Source organism: Lolium rigidum, chromosome 4, assembly GCF_022539505.1.
Source record: "Lolium rigidum isolate FL_2022 chromosome 4, APGP_CSIRO_Lrig_0.1, whole genome shotgun sequence".
Lineage (NCBI taxonomy): Eukaryota > Viridiplantae > Streptophyta > Magnoliopsida > Poales > Poaceae > Lolium > Lolium rigidum.
In genome coordinates this window covers 26,916,627-26,934,740 of record NC_061511.1, presented here as the reverse complement: position 1 = coordinate 26,934,740, position 18,114 = coordinate 26,916,627, and the positions used below count along the sequence as shown (strand labels likewise).

Here is an 18,114-nt window from a genome sequence, read left to right as displayed (position 1 = left end):
TAGTAAGTTGAGTAGATATGGCATCCAGCACTGGTGGTGGTAGCATAGAAGAGCGAGCGACGCGACTCCTTTTTTTCTGGCTTTCTCATTGTCTAAAAAGAGGTTTGGGTTGTTTTTTAGATACAGAGAAAATACCACAGTTTTAGGAATACTGCAGTATTAATAATGTAGTTTTAGTTGACAGGCAAAAAATTCACAATGTTTCATGCTTCAGTTTTTTTTTAAACTGTAGTATTCTCAGAATGCATTAAAAATGCAGAGCTGCCAAACGGGGCCTAAGTTCGTAGACAGACTGGTTTGCTTCTCTTGATTTTGAAATTTGTACAATCGGTTTTTTAAGTTTGTAGGTGGACCTGGTTTGCTTATCTTCCTTCCGAAATGTGTGAAATCAGATCTGAGTCAATCCAATGTGTTGCAACAAACCAGTCAGAGCTCTTTTTCGTAGCACGTGCTTCGCAACAGGACTGTTCAGATAATGTCATAGTAATGCGCCTGATGCAATAGTTTAAATTCTTTGTAGACTCATTCATGTTTTACTTATAACCAATAGTAATATTCCGGTATAGATTTTCCTGCCAGAAAAATTCTTTCCCTATAAAGGGGTAGGAAAACAGTTTCCTTTGCCACACACAAGAATCATTTCCTGCAACTGAATGTATTAAAATGCTTCCCGTAAGTACCGTTGTTAATTGGACTATATATTTGAATAACTTCTATTCGGATGATTTTCATTTTCGATACCAGCAGAGCACTTCCCCGTAAGTTCAGAGTTCCTCCATGTTTTTATTTCGTTCGTCGCCAACAGGTAGCCACGTGTTGTGTTTTTCTCAAGTTCGTGTTGAACTACTTACTTTTCTCGCTGTATGTACAAATATCAGACTGAAGATTTGTAGAATTCCAATAGATCAACGCTATCAGATGTTGCAAACTGATCTTATGTTTTTCCTTTTCTTTTTGAATGGTTGTCGCGACCCCGGGGGTCGTAGGCTAGACAAACCCAGATCTCCATCTGGCATAAGCCTAACCTAGATCTCTAGGGCCTACAGGGTGAGAATCGGTAACACAACAGTGACTCTACGACTCAAAAGTAATACAAACTCATAACTGAGCAAAAGAACCAAAGTATTACAAGCAAAGGTCACTGACCTGACATTTCATCAATCAACGGAAGCGAAGTTATGCTATTCTAAATAGCAAGATAGCAAAAGGCCTAAGAGGCCATGAGCATAACGGCGACGTCCCAGCCCATAGATTCCAGGCTGCCACCTGGGAATCCCAAGCTACTCGTCGATGTCGAACTAGAAACCACCATTTGTTGGAGGGTCTTCGTCTGAAACAAAGCATGCAAAGCTGAGTACAGGGACTCAGCAAGACTTAGTACAACCTGTTAGCAAAGCTGGTATGCGCGGCTTTATGTGGAGCTTATTTTGCGTAAAGCCAGTTTTCCTTTGTAAACAAGAGGGAGCAGGAGCTCGTCTATTCAGATCATTTTAAAAAGGGGATAAGAGAGCGATATCTCTAGCTCTACTGATCATCATATTGAATCCACCGAATCTTCAACATATGCTGAACCTATCCACTAGGATCACCCTCTCGATACCCTGAGAAGGAATCCTTATCACACATTGATTCCAAGTTTTACGATTAGGTTCATGTTGTCTATGATCACAGAATCCATCACCAAGTCGTCCGTAACCGTGGACACGGCTTTTCGAAAAGATTTACCCTGCAGGGGTGTACAACTTTACCCACACGCGCCGACCGACTCTTAACGCCACATGATTAACACACTTCCTTGGTGTGCCGGCAGAGGGTGGTCGACCAAAACCTTTCCCTTGCTTCGCATATTCCATGAGTCAAACTAACTGGGGAGCTCCGTCATCGTAGGTAGCCATTCTCCGAGGCGGTCCCGGTCATTGTGTGCAGGGGATCCAGTTCAATGCCTCAAGCATCCTTCACCCCGGCCACGCCCTGTATGATGCACTTTGAAAACCTTTTCCACCTTTCCCCATGCGTATGGCAAATGGAACTCGCAAACTAATTGACTCATGGGTAAGCTAGGCAAGTTCGGGCCAAGGGGTTCCCATGGGCCCCGTGTGGTTGTACGCTCAGTCTTGGTTCCGAAGGCGAGAACTCAGGTCCTAGTATCGGCGAGAACGAGTCAAATCACCACATCCTCATGTGGCGGCCCATCCAAGCCTTTAAACATGTTTATTATGATCACTGATCTTGCCATGTCATCCTGTCAAACTAGGTTCATTCGCAGCTCTGATTCATCAACCGGATGGATCAGAATTCGTCAACTAAGCATGGCTAAGCATATTCGATATAACGGCTCTAGCGATGCACACATAGCTCAAACCTAATCTTGCTAGGAGCAGTGGATCAGAGTATTTTGGCTACAAGGATGGTAAATGCAACACACATAGGATAACTATACTTGCCGATAAAACATATTGGAAACGAATGTAATATGTAGGAACCAGAAGTAAAAGCATTTCGAAATCATAATATGACCAGGCTAGGGCTTGCCTTTGTCCCTGACAAACCGATATGGATCTTCGGAGATCCCATGCTTGACTTGTTCGTCGATGGACAAGTATGGATCTTCGTTGTTGTCGATCTTCATCGTCTCGGGCATTTGCTCTATAGATCGCGAAGAAGCAAACACCGGAAAGGTAGAACAACAATCAACACATGGCATAATGCAATGCGCAGACAAGAATGATGACATGACATGTTAATTAGGTACTAAAACTAACCCTAAAACATGTTCATCAATTTAAATGGGGTTGAATGCATAAAACACCGCATTTCGATAAACCCCATAAAGTGGCATTAGATTGTTCTAACATAAGTGTTAATTGAAGTTGTTCAAATATGCATGACGTTTGCGCCAAAATGTAGATCTCATTTTTCTGAAGATTTTGATATCTTATACACATTTTTCTGATTTAAAATGGATTAGTTATGAATTTTACAAGATCCGGTATTTTCTGAAAACGGAAAAACCAGAAAACGAAATTAGTCTGTTTAACCTTTTGAGAAGGTCTCGATGACTTTGTTAGGAAGCACTCAGTTTAGATGTTAAACACTGCAGCTTTTGAACTGATCGGACATGTGTACCACAACTAATTTAAACATCTGATGGTTTCCTGGCTCTAACTCTTCTCCTAGAAATCTGAACTGAACATCGAGGATCAGCTACAACTCAGAGCTGTTTCTCCGAGAAACAACAGCTGTTGATTGTTGAAGTCGGAGACATCTGAGATTGGCATGTATTTGCTTGACAGGCAAAGTGGGTATCAGTAGAGACAAAGATGCAAGTAAGGAACGCACTACTCACAAGTATTCATATTAGTACTCTGCTAGCAGGAAAAGGAGGTTCAGTTTAGCAGTTATTTTGCACAGCCGACATGGGATTTCAGTAGAGAGGAATAAGCCAGCAATGGATGCATTCAATTCTCTCCAGAGACGTGTATGTACAGGGATTAAACATGTACAACAATCCAGTAGAATTAGCTCCAGCCATCTAGAAGAATTATTTTACCAAACGCATTATTGAACTGACATGGCCGAAGCTCCTTCGTTCTCTGTTAGCTAGGAACTGGAACTCTGTGAAACAGCTCTCTCTACTCGCGCACGGACGCGACAGAGGAAGCCATGCGGGGTAGCGCTAGAGGGCTCGTTCGACGCGGACGAGCACGTCGAGCGATATGGAGGCGGCGCTGCTGGCAGTTGTTCGCCGGAGCGACGACGGCGAGGTGGCCGAGCGGCGGCGGACGGAGTGGCACGGCGGGACAAAGCTACAGAGCAAGGGGGAGAGGGAAAAAGGGTGTATGAGCACCGCAAGCTCACCAGCAGCAGGATGGAGGCGACGGCGAGGCCCGTGGCCGCCGGAATCGACGGCGACGGCGGTCACCGGAGGCGGGGAAAGAGGGCTCGATTGGCCCGATTGGGGCCTTCCCAGGAGGCGCGCGTTGGCGAGGACGATCAGCGCGACGAGGCGGAGCTCCGTGACTGCTCGGTAGAGCTTGGGGAAGCTCGGAACGTCGGCGACGGACGGCGACTGTAAGGCTAGGGTTTCATGGCCAGTGAGGGAGGAGACAGAGGGAGGTCGAGCTGGGGAGAGGATAGGATAGAGGAGAGGTGTGCGGTGCGCTCAGGACGTCTCCTTGGACGCGGAGGTGGCAAGCAGGAGGTGGCACGCGAGGCTCGGGGCCTGGACAGGCAGCTGCTTGCCTGCTTCGTGACTCAACCAAGAAGAAGACACATAGATCTTTGCAAAATAGCCCTCAAGCTTATAGGGGTTTCCTAGAAATCTTAAAACATCATCATTTTTTTGCATCATTTGGTGATTCAAACCTGGTTTTGAAACTTGAGTAAAAGTTTCAGGGATCTTGTAAAAGAAATAAGGAAGCTCCACATACTTTTGTTTTGCAAATTGGAGACATTTCGAAAGTATCAAAGTATAGACATATTTGCATACATTAATTTTTTTCCAAAACATTTCCTTGATGCATTTTTCTTAGGAAAATCATGATGCTCATGAAATGATGCACAATCAAACCCTAATCTAGGTTTAGCAAAAACAGGGATGTTACAGATCTATCCCCCTTAAAAGAATCTCGTCCCGAGATTCCAAGGTAGGAATAGAGAAGGTAACAAGGACTACACCGGTCTTCAACGATCTTGTCGATGCCACGACAATCTTCCTTCTTAAATAAGTTGATTCACGACATCATGAAAGAAGTTGATCCACCACACCACGAATGAAGCGCTTCATTTTCTTCTTCCTTCGAGGTTGGCTCAACAACACCTAAAGGAAAGAGGGAATGACACTAGACGGTGGATCATTATAAAGATCGAGTATCTCATGGTCAACTCATGGAAGGAGTGTTTAGCAACAACTCTTGAGCTGAGAAACATGAAACACATCAAGGTAACGGAGGAGACGAAGAAGTTTCAAATTTGGTAGACAATTGCTCCACGCTTTAAAAGAATTCGATGGACAAGGTAGCGAGGAGGTTAAACTGCTTTTGATACCATAACGAGGCACTCGTTGGGAGGGTGGCTCGTAGAAACACAAATGATTAGAAAACCAGAGCAACTTTGGACTTCAAAAATCCTAGTCACTTCTGGTAAGGATACATGAAACGATTATTGTCTACTCAAAAGGCTAGGGCCTAGATAACTGACGAATTCACACAACGTGTGAATTGATTAGAACTTCGGGTACAAACCAAAGGAAGGGGAAGAACACTAGCTACTAAAATGCCAAGGTTCATGATATTACTTGATATTTGATTTCCTAAGGAAGGATACTTCTCTGAGGCTTTGAATTTTGAATATGACAAGAGGATTGTCATTCGGTTAAAGCTTGCTCAAAAGTACTGGGGTCACATATAGCTGACGAGTTCACACAACGTGTGAATTTAAGAGAGCTTGAAGTAAAAATCCAAAGTAAGGGGAAAAACATTGTCGAACGACGTAGCATGGATCACCGGGGAGTGAATTTTTCTCCTTACGAAGTTGTTATCACCGGAAAAAAATGGTTTCGAGGGATTGACCGAGAGACATTTAGCAATGCTGCTTCTAATGTTCTCCTTGATGTTCTAGACACAAATATCAGGCTTCTGACTAGCCTTTAATAGATCATCAAGTGAAGGTCAGACTTTCGGATTGAAAAGACGTCATAAGGGCAACTCCTAGAATAAGTCGCACAAGATCCTTATGGCGATTGGTTATTCTTGATGCGTCAAGAGGTTATGGCATTAGGCCTTCCGACTGATGGTGTTAACCACAACATCAATGTTGTCGGATTTACAAAGAGACCTATGTCAAAAATCCTTGAGAAGCACTAACCATCATTGCCGCTTGAGATTCAGCGTAGGTTAGGTGTAAAGATATTTCAGACTTAGCATGTCCAAATAGAAATTTACAATAGTTACCACCAAGGTACCGTTGCTAGATTCTCAAGTTATGGAGTACAATGTCAAGCTCCAAAAGATTGAGCTAGATTGCGTAATGCATGTGGTTGCGATTGCCAAAAGGCCATTGCGTGCACAAATACTTCTTGCAATGTAACACAATTGAGTCCTGGTGGGGACATCAAAGAAGATAATGAAGTCATTAAGCTTCTTCTCTTTCTTAAACAAACCAGTCAGTGAATTAGTGTGCATAGATGAACATTTCAAGGAAGGGAGGTAACAACCTTCCATCCCAAGAATATTCCGCACATGCATGACTGACTTGCGATGATTCCCGAGGAAAAACAAAGGGAACCCTTCTCGGATCCACGGCGACATCTTTCAGCAAATGCACATGAACCAGAGAAGGTCACTTCCAGCATCCAGAACACATACTTCGTGATGACACAAAGATGGTTCTTAAAATTTTCAACCATTAGTGCCAGCTATTCAATATAAACCTCTTTAGACATGGAGAAAATAAGAATGTCATCGATGGGCTCAACAACAAATTATCAAGATACTCCAATGAGAGACTCACATGTTGCACGAACGAGGCGAAAGTATTGGTCAGACCAAAGGACATGAAGATGTACTCAAGCGAAACACCATGAGTATAAACATCATCAAGATAGTCCTTGGAACTGAGTTTGATTTGACGATAGCCCAAGCTCAAATCAAATATTTGGGAAAATAGCATATCCACAAAGGAGATACTTCTTGACTTCAACACGAACAAAACTAGACATTCCTTTTAAAAGGATCAAGTCGTTTAGAGCTTTTGTCTTTCAACTCTCCAAGTTGTTGTTTAAGCTCAACCAACTAGTCCAGGATATCCAGTACAGTTTCTTGGAGAAGTGGTGATTCAGAGAACCAACATACTCACGAACTTGACAACAAGGTTATGTGGAAACATGGTGATACTTCTAGAAAGACATCTAGAACATCACGAACCACCGATATGTCACTAGTCGAGAGGAGACTTGCTTTATAAGGAAAGCGATGTGGTCTTGAGAGCTTCGTCATGAACCTAATTCTTTGACCAACGAATGAGCGCTTGAACAAACGGACTTGGCAACAAAGTCAAACTTCACTTAGTGATTGGTTAAACAATCATGCTAAGAATGACACAAACGTCCTTGGAATTCAAAGCAATAAGAATTGCTAGGAATCTTGAATGGCCACATCAATACATGCAATCCAACATTTCCAAGAACGGACAGCTCGGAGGATGGGCGAGTAGAGATATGTAAGAGCATCACTTCATCGATAAGGTCATGAGACTTAGCACGACCTATAGATATAAAAGAGGGTGATACTCTGAGGTAGAACATAACAGAAAGTGCATAAACCTCACATTCTGCGGATTACAACACTTTGACCGGGTCCTAGAAATGGACGAGGTACTGGAGTTTGTTTCTCCTAACATCTCGAAGTGAAATGTCTTGAAAGACCTCAAGAGTAACATGCACTAGAAAATTCCAATGCACAATTACTACTTGGCTGCTAACTAGCAGACAAAGGTCGGAAAGAAACTAGGAGGAGGAACATTATCAGAATTAGAAATCCTGAGATGTAGATGCACAAGATAGCACTCTTGTAAAACTCGTGCTAAAAAGATATGTGTGGCATAGTCAAAGGGCATAGATATGAGACTCACAAAGAGCACTTTTGTCGTGATCCATTTGATTCCATAAAAGAACCTCTGCCATAGCTAATGGTAGGAAAGATCTTTTGTTGCCGCAATTCAATCACGACTACAACCAATGAACCAAAGACTTGAGGGCTAGGTGGATTTGAACTTAGCCATCCTGATGTATGGTTTGGCCAACATTTACAACAGGGATCAACGGAATGGATCTTTGGTTAAAGATCAGCATCATGTACTGAGGTTCAAAAGAACCCAGCATAATCCGGGACCTTCGGTTCAAATCCAAGGGTTAAAACATAGAGAAAGGAGTAACTACTATCTGAGTGACACAGAGGACACTGCGAGGTAGCAATCACAAGGTAGCTTTCAAGAAGCCATACCTAGCTTCCGAAGTATGCAAGCAAAAGTAAAGGGGGCATCCAAGGTGAAAGGAAACCTCGAAGCCTGGAACAGAATGATGTGGAACCCACAAAATAGAGAGATCGTGATGGAAGGAAATCTCTCGATTGAAACGAACAAACAGAGAACAAAGAACACACGAGTTTAGAGAACTCAACACTAGGTCAACTGGTTAAGAAACGACCTACCGTTGAGGCACCTAAGTTTTGAAAGACCAGAAGAGATGGTAAATTTTTCTCAAATCAACACAAGGTAAGGTGACTCTGAATTAGAGCGATACCAGATAAGGAATAAAAAGAAGCCTATTCAGATTTTTCGCAAATACTTTTAGCTTTCAAATAGTTTTGACAATCACTAGACTCAACATCGACCAATGGAAAGGGTTTCCTACAGGCAGTCCTGCTCTGATACCAAAACCTGTCGCGACCCCGGGGGTCGTAGGCTAGACAAACCCAGATCTCCATCTGGCATAAGCCTAACCTAGATCTCTAGGGCCTACAGGGTGAGAATCGGTAACACAACAGTGACTCTACGACTCAAAAGTAATACAAACTCATAACTGAGCAAAAGAACCAAAGTATTACAAGAAAAGGTCACTGACCTGACATTTCATCAATCAACGGAAGAGAAGTTATGCTATTCTAAATAGCAAGATAGCAAAAGGCCTAAGAGGCCATGAGCATAACGGCGACGTCCCAGCCCATAGATTCCAGGCTGCCACCTGGGAATCCCAAGCTACTCGTCGATGTCGAACTAGAAACCACCATTTGTTGGAGGGTCTTCGTCTGAAACAAAGCATGCAAAGCTGAGTACAGGGACTCAGCAAGACTTAGTACAACCTGTTAGCAAAGCTGGTATGCGCGGCTTTATGTGGAGCTTATTTTGCGTAAAGCCGCGTTTTCCTTTGTAAACAAGAGGGAGCAGGAGCTCGTCTATTCAGATCATTTTAAAAAGGGGATAAGAGAGCGATATCTCTAGCTCTACTGATCATCATATTGAATCCACCGAATCTTCAACATATGCTGAACCTATCCACTAGGATCACCCTCTCGATACCCTGAGAAGGAATCCTTATCACACATTGATTCCAAGTTTTACGATTAGGTTCATGTTGTCTATGATCACAGAATCCATCACCAAGTCGTCCGTAACCGTGGACACGGCTTTTCGAAAAGATTTACCCTGCAGGGGTGTACAACTTTACCCACACGCGCCGACCGACTCTTAACGCCACATGATTAACACACTTCCTTGGTGTGCCGGCAGAGGGTGGTCGACCAAAACCTTTCCCTTGCTTCGCATATTCCATGAGTCAAACTAACTGGGGAGCTCCGTCATCGTAGGTAGCCATTCTCCGAGGCGGTCCCGGTCATTGTGTGCGGGGATCCAGTTCAATGCCTCAAGCATCCTTCACCCCGGCCACGCCCTGTATGATGCACTTTGAAAACCTTTTCCACCTTTCCCCATGCGTATGGCAAATGGAACTCGCAAACTAATTGACTCATGGGTAAGCTAGGCAAGTTCGGGCCAAGGGGTTCCCATGGGCCCCGTGTGGTTGTACGCTCAGTCTTGGTTCCGAAGGCGAGAACTCAGGTCCTAGTATCGGCGAGAACGAGTCAAATCACCACATCCTCATGTGGCGGCCCATCCAAGCCTTTAAACATGTTTATTATGATCACTGATCTTGCCATGTCATCCTGTCAAACTAGGTTCATTCGCAGCTCTGATTCATCAACCGGATGGATCAGAATTCGTCAACTAAGCATGGCTAAGCATATTCGATATAACGGCTCTAGCGATGCACACATAGCTCAAACCTAATCTTGCTAGGAGCAGTGGATCGAGTATTTTGGCTACAAGGATGGTAAATGCAACACACATAGGATAACTATACTTGCCGATAAAACATATTGGAAACGAATGTAATATGTAGGAACCGAAGTAAAAGCATTTCGAAATCATAATATGACCAGAGCTAGGGCTTGCCTTTGTCCACGACAAACCGATATGGATCTTCGGAGATCCCATGCTTGACTTGTTCGTCGATGGACAAGTATGGATCTTCGTTGTTGTCGATCTTCATCGTCTCGGGCATTTGCTCTATAGATCGCGAAGAAGCAAACACCGGAAAGGTAGAACAACAATCAACACATGGCATAATGCAATGCGCAGACAAGAATGATGACATGACATGTTAATTAGGTACTAAAACTAACCCTAAAACATGTTCATCAATTTAAATGGGGTTGAATGCATAAAACACCGCATTTCGATAAACCCCATAAAGTGGCATTAGATTGTTCTAACATAAGTGTTAATTGAAGTTGTTCAAATATGCATGACGTTTGCGCCAAAATGTAGATCTCATTTTTCTGAAGATTTTGATATCTTATACACATTTTTCTGATTTAAAATGGATTAGTTATGAATTTTACAAGATCCGGTATTTTCTGAAAACGGAAAAACCAGAAAACGAAATTAGTCTGTTTAACCTTTTGAGAAGGTCTCGATGACTTTGTTAGGAAGCACTCAGTTTAGATGTTAAACACTGCAGCTTTTGAACTGATCGGACATGTGTACCACAACTAATTTAAACATCTGATGGTTTCCTGGCTCTAACTCTTCTCCTAGAAATCTGAACTGAACATCGAGGATCAGCTACAACTCAGAGCTGTTTCTCCGAGAAACAACAGCTGTTGATTGTTGAAGTCGGAGACATCTGAGATTGGCATGTATTTGCTTGACAGGCAAAGTGGGTATCAGTAGAGACAAAGATGCAAGTAAGGAACGCACTACTCACAAGTATTCATATTAGTACTCTGCTAGCAGGAAAAGGAGGTTCAGTTTAGCAGTTATTTTGCACAGCCGACATGGGATTTCAGTAGAGAGGAATAAGCCAGCAATGGATGCATTCAATTCTCTCCAGAGACGTGTATGTACAGGGATTAAACATGTACAACAATCCAGTAGAATTAGCTCCAGCCATCTAGAAGAATTATTTTACCAAACGCATTATTGAACTGACATGGCCGAAGCTCCTTCGTTCTCTGTTAGCTAGGAACTGGAACTCTGTGAAACAGCTCTCTCTACTCGCGCACGGACGCGACAGAGGAAGCCATGCGGGGTAGCGCTAGAGGGCTCGTTCGACGCGGACGAGCACGTCGAGCGATATGGAGGCGGCGCTGCTGGCAGTTGTTCGCCGGAGCGACGACGGCGAGGTGGCCGAGCGGCGGCGGACGGAGTGGCACGGCGGGACAAAGCTACAGAGCAAGGGGGAGAGGGAAAAAGGGTGTATGAGCACCGCAAGCTCACCAGCAGCAGGATGGAGGCGACGGCGAGGCCCGTGGCCGCCGGAATCGACGGCGACGGCGGTCACCGGAGGCGGGGAAAGAGGGCTCGATTGGCCCGATTGGGGCCTTCCCAGGAGGCGCGCGTTGGCGAGGACGATCAGCGCGACGAGGCGGAGCTCCGTGACTGCTCGGTAGAGCTTGGGGAAGCTCGGAACGTCGGCGACGGACGGCGACTGTAAGGCTAGGGTTTCATGGCCAGTGAGGGGAGGAGACAGAGGGAGGTCGAGCTGGGGAGAGGATAGGATAGAGGAGAGGTGTGCGGTGCGCTCAGGACGTCTCCTTGGACGCGGAGGTGGCAAGCAGGAGGTGGCACGCGAGGCTCGGGGCCTGGACAGGCAGCTGCTTGCCTGCTTCGTGACTCAACCAAGAAGAAGACACATAGATCTTTGCAAAATAGCCCTCAAGCTTATAGGGGTTTCCTAGAAATCTTAAAACATCATCATTTTTTTGCATCATTTGGTGATTCAAACCTGGTTTTGAAACTTGAGTAAAAGTTTCAGGGATCTTGTAAAAGAAATAAGGAAGCTCCACATACTTTTGTTTTGCAAATTGGAGACATTTCGAAAGTATCAAAGTATAGACATATTTGCATACATTAATTTTTTTCCAAAACATTTCCTTGATGCATTTTTCTTAGGAAAATCATGATGCTCATGAAATGATGCACAATCAAACCCTAATCTAGGTTTAGCAAAAACAGGGATGTTACAATGGTCAGTTTTCAATTCCATGTCTTGCAGTCCGTAAGAGGATTTAGACTTACCAGAACTGCAAGAACTGCAACAGCGAGCGTAAATGCCAAAGGTGCCCTGATTGCTTTAACTACATCCTCTAGAACAATAGGGGAAAATGTCAGAATGTATGATTACCCATGTTACGACATGGCGAGCTTTCACATTGCAAAAGCCTTGATGTTTAGGGAAACGGTAATGGATTAGTTGATATTCTGTCGTCTATGGGACTACAAACTGTCAATTTGAGCTTACTACTTGATTATCTTGATTCTTCTGTGGGAGAAACAAAAACAATCTTTTTTGCAGATTAGTATTATTTTTCCTGGCCTGCTAGCCTCCTTCATTGTAACTTGATTTCGATGTGATAATTTCGGGGGAAAAACTGTTGGTCATATGTTGTTCCTTTCGTGCGTTTCTGCAGGTTTTTGGCGCTTGGTGGCGGTGAGGCGTGCCCCCTTCTGATTCGTCGTTTCCAGCGTCGAGGTATGCGTGTTTCTCTGCTTCTCTGTCTGCTTGATTCTATTTTCTTTTATTTCTGGACTGATTTGGTGTGGATTTTTTACTTCGCTTTTGTGGCAGAAGGACGGGATGTCAATGATGGGAGACAAGATTGACTACATGAAGGAGCCACTGCAGCGGAAGATGCAGGAGCAGCCACACGATGCTGACACGGCGGTGGCGTTGTTGAGGCTCTTCCTGGAATCAAACCTGAACGAGATGAAGCTAGGAGAGGGCGACACCCAGGTGGAGATGTACTGTGCCGCCAAATCATACATTTTTGATGTTTCTATGGGGATCCTTCAGGTGTTCCTCAACTTTCGTCTTTAGATGATGAATGTGATTCTTCTGCTGATTGGCTTGAGCACAAGGGCCATTCGAGATCACAGGGAGGAAGCCCTGTTGGCCTCGCTAACGGCCGGTCCATGTATTCGTGCTCTATGCAACATTGGGCTATTCTACATGTGGATTTGGTGTGTTTTGTTGAACTTGATATCTAAATTTGAGTGTTTCTATGTGGCCTGTACGAGGTTGGTTTTCTGATTTCAGAACTGGAGAATGTTGGTATACATGCAAGTCTGGCTTCTTCCACTCCCGGCAGTTGGATCTGGGTAGCCACGCGGTCAGCTGGCCATCATCAACAAAAGGCGAGACAAGATTGTTGTTTTTGTGTGCTGCTTGAGCTCTCCGATGTGTCTGCCAAATTGTTGACCTCAGCGGTGGTATTGCATCTTCGGCCATTGCGATTAAATACCTACACGCCCTATATGTCACGGGTACGGCTTTTATTTCATCAGTTCAATATCTCTAGCAGTATGACATAGATGGAGTTTCAGGATTGTGGCAATTTAGTGCTCCTGTAACTCTATCAAGTTATCCAAGAAGTAGAATTTTCTTCTAAATTCAGTAGCAACTTCTGGTACTCAGGTAAGATTGAACTGGAGTCTAAGGTCTCACATCAGGTGTGCAATAAAATATTCATTCCAGACCAGGATGTCACCACTGATGAAGAACCATAGTCTTGGACAGGAGAAGAAATAGATTACCCTTGGGTAGATGATGATGCAACAACGCCATCCATCAGCCCTGCCAGTGAGCGCTGAACCTACAAGAGGGAATGGGCATAGTGATATGCCATGTTGTTTAATTTTAATTTGCTGCCTTGATCTGACGTTGCTCGCTTTACTGATAACTTCTTCTAAATTGGTGATTGTTGGATGAAGTTGTTCCATTGTGATAACAAAGCTAAACTTCCGGTATATCTCTGCTGTACAATCACCAGAACACAAAAAATATTAGCAACAAATACAATTATGGATAGGGAAAATTAGAAGATGATCCAAACTAGGGTCTCCTGAATCTTCAGTAGGAGACAGAAATCTGTACAAATTTATGCAACACAAATATACAGTAGGTCTTAACAAATGATCACCTAGGGAGTGCTAATCAATTAATAGCTTTTGTATACAGATTCAAAGGGGCTGCTTATGCTATTTTAATTCTCTATGTTTTGTGAACGTGTTTGAGAGAAGAAAACCAGAAATAGGAAAAACATGCTTCTGTTTTGAGTTGGTAATTAAGAAATTGGTAGTTAGTTAAATTAATAACCAGGAACTGCTCTTCCCTTGGAATGTTCAAATAAAACCAGTACTTATGGTGGTGCAGATCTTCTTCAAATATTCACTCTTATGGAGCAAGGTAAGTGTGTTGGATGGTTCATCTTTGTCTAGATTAGGCAACTTAACTACATAGCCGATTAAGACTGACCAATATTCTTTTTTGATGTGGCTGGTTCATGTCCTTGATTGCATAGAATATCCAACGTTTCTTCCGTTCCAGATTATCTAATGGGCTCCTTCTGGCTGTAGCTCAGGAATTAAATATTTTAGGTTGTATGTTTTACCTCAGGAATTGAATATTTTGGAGCTCGAGAGATCAACAAGAAGTTCAGAGGTAAAAACACTAAAGACATCTAATGTACGTTAAGAGATCAACCTGGCCTAGGTCAATCTATCCTCAAGTATGGTGTGTGTCTTCGTTCCTTTAAACCAAGAGCAGTTTGTAGACAGCAGCACCTGAAGGGTGATGCATTCAACAATTATTGGGTTAGGACACCATTCATAAGAGATATACTTTTTTCTTTTTTCTTTCTTAAGTTAGCAAATTCTATACAACCTTTCGAAACAAGTATATACCGCGTTACTTCTTAATCCTTTTATCAACGCTATTTAATTTACTCCATTTGGATCCAAAAAAGTCTATAAAACCCCCTCAAACCAAATGATGGATGTTTTTTCTAGGTATCATAGAAAAGTGAGTCTCCAATATTCATTTCTCAAGTACTGTTGCTGGCAATTTAAGTTCCTGTTCTCAGTTTCCTTGCCGCGGGCCACAGCGAGGCTAAGGTAGCTACCCCTGAAATGCATGTATTGTGGACAGTTTATCCTCAAGTCTTTGTGATCATGCGTTCTATATGAATGATGACGTTCTTCCTGTATGAATGATGATGTCCTCTTTCAAATACAGTGTTCTAGCCTAAACACATCAGTTTGGTTCAATAATATATTGTCAACTACTGAATTGGCCACCTGTTTATCTTGCTCACTTTTAATTCAGTAATGTTGGTCTCTTGCTTTACTTAACGCCATCGTTTGGTCTCAATTATTTCATATGAAATAATGGTTTCTCCTGCAGTCAAGATTCCTGATAACAACATGCCTGAAAATTCTACCTCAACAAATAGGTGTAGCAGTGCACTTCTCTCTTCCTCTGCCCAACAACGACAAAGAAGCCGTCCAAGGTCTTGCCCTCCCTGTCTGAAAGGAAGAGCTGATACCGGGCGAGGACAACAATGCGGTCTGCTGATACCTCAAAGACAGAAGAACACCCGCAACACCTATCTTACCATGCTATCCACTAATTAATTAACAATTTATATTAGTACCACTAGCTAATCGATAAACTATGTACTGGAGTACTATGTATTAAGCAACAATGCAAGATATTACCAGTAACTAATCTTCCTGTTATGTGATGTAATCCTATCAACTATGCAATCATGTAGGAAGATGTTAGAGTACTTAATAGGCTTGTGCTGGCGGTGTAGCCCGTTAGTTTTAGGGTTAATTAGAGATAAGCACTGGTAGAAAAAGAGGCTTCCGTCCAGCCCCATTAGTCGCGAAAGTATAGGAACCGCGACTAAAGGCCTGGGCCCAGGGCGCTCGGTGGCCAGCTGGTGCACGTGAGACGCTTTAGTCGCGGTTGGCCAGGCCAACCGCGACTAAAGGTTCCCAAAGGCCTTTAGTCGCGGTTGGCCAGGCCAACCGCGACTAAAGCCCCACCCCTACATATACCGTTCAGCCCACATCACTTAGCCATTTGGTGCCACTTCTCTTCACAAACTTCACAAGGGGGTGTAGGTTTGCTTTTGGCTCCTCTTATGCACACAAAGTGTTTGATAAAATGCCCCAAGAGCATGAAACAAACATGATATGAAGTGTCGGAGCAACACTTGAGCTTCCTCATTTATTTTTTCCTCCTCGATCGCGGTTAGCAACTTGAACCTTTCATATATATGTGTCATTGATAAAATATGCATGTGTGTAGTTCATTGTTTAATTTATATTGTTTGTAGCTAGTTAGTTTAACAAATGCATGATGGTTAATTATATATTTTATATTATAATAATGCAGATGAATAGGCAATGGATGTACGGTAACCGACTCTCCGGCGAGTTCACTACGGGTTTGAAAGATTTCCTCGTAGTGGCTAATGCGAACAAGCGAAGGGTTTTGTTATCTGTCCATGTGTTGACCGTAAGAATCGGAAGGGTTACTCTTCCTCAAGAGAAGTTCACCTGCACCTGCTTCGGCACGGTTTCATGCCAAGCTATAATTGTTGGACCAAGCATGGAGAAAGAGGGGTTATAATGGAAGAAGATGAAGAAGGGGATGATTTCATCGATGAAAACTATCTTGCTCATTTCGGTGATACTTTCATGGAGGATGCTTGAAGGTGAAGGGGAAGGTGAAGGGGAAGGTGAAGAAGAGGCACGTGATGAGCCCGTTGATGATCTTGGTCGGACCATTGCTCGATGCACGGAGACGGCTGCGAGCCCGAAAAGGAGAGGGAGAATTTGGATCGCATGTTAGAGGATCACGAGAAAGTCGCTGTACCCCGGATGCGATAATGGTCTGAAAAAGCTGGGCTGCACACTGGATTTGCTGAAATGAAAGACACAGGCAGGTGTAGCTGACTCGGCATTTGAAAACTTGCTGAAAATGTTGAAGAATATGTTTCTAAAGAATAACGAGTTGCCCGACAGTACGTACGAAGCAAAGAAGGTTGTCTGCCCTCTAGGTTTAGAGGTTCTGAAGATACATGCATGCATCAACGACTGCATCCTCTACCGCGGTGAATACGGGAATTTGAATGAATGCCCGGTATGCACTGCATTGCGTTATAAAATCAGAGGCGATGACCCTGGTGACGATGTTGAGGGCGAGAAACCCAGGAAGAGGGTTCCCGCCAAGGTGATGTGGTATGCTCCTATAATACCACGGTTGAAACGTCTGTTCAGGAACAAAAAGCATGCCAAGTTGTTGCGATGGCACAAAGAGGAATTTAAGTCGGACGGGGAGTTGAGATACCCCGCAGATGGAACGCAATGGAGAAAGATCGACAGAGAGTTCAAAGATTTTGCAGCTGACGCAAGGAACATAAGATTTGGTCTAAGTACAGATGGCATGAATCCTTTTGGCGAGCAGAGCTCCAGCCATAGCACCTGGCCCGTGATACGTCTCCGACGTATCGATAATTTCTTATGTTCCATGCCACATTATTGATGATATCTACATGTTTTATGCACACTTTATGTCATATTCGTGCATTTTCTGGAACTAACCTATTAACAAGATGCCGAAGAGCCCGATTCTTTGTTTACTTGCTGTTTTTGGTTTCAGAAATCCTAGTAACGAAATATTCTCGGAATTGGACGAAATCAACGCCCAGGGTCCTATTTTGCCACGAAGCTTCCGGAAGACCGAGGAGGAGTCGAAGTGGGGCCACGAGGCGCCGCCACCATAGGGCGGCGCGGCCCAGGCCCATGGCCGCGCCGACCTATGGTGTGGGGCCCTCGTGTGGCCCCCCACGTTGCCCTTCCGCCTACTTAAAGCCTCCGTCGCGAAAACCCCAGTACGAAGAACCACGATACGGAAAACCTTCCAGAGACGCCGCCGCCGCCAATCCCATCTCGGGGGATTTTGGAGATCTCCTCCGGCACCCTGCCGGAGAGGGGATTCATCTCCCGGAGGACTCTTCACCGCCATGGTCGCCTCCGGGAGTGATGAGTGAGTAGTTCACCCCTGGACTATGGGTCCATAGCGGTAGCTAGATGGTTGTCTTCTCCTCATTGTGCTTCATTGTTGGATCTTGTGAGCTGCCTAACATGATCAAGATCATCTATCTGTAATGCTATATGTTGTGTTTGTCGGGATCCGATGGATAGAGAATA

General features: G+C 44.0%; 1 long non-coding RNA gene across 1 annotated transcript; it reads left to right on the top strand.

The window, feature by feature from the left end:
- Positions 1-738: 738 nt before the first annotated feature.
- Positions 739-13,170, top strand: LOC124648196. Its single transcript, XR_006986436.1, has 3 exons — positions 739-805; positions 12,088-12,173; positions 12,525-13,170. It is a non-coding gene; the product is annotated as an uncharacterized LOC124648196 (long non-coding RNA).
- Positions 13,171-18,114: the final 4,944 nt, after the last annotated feature.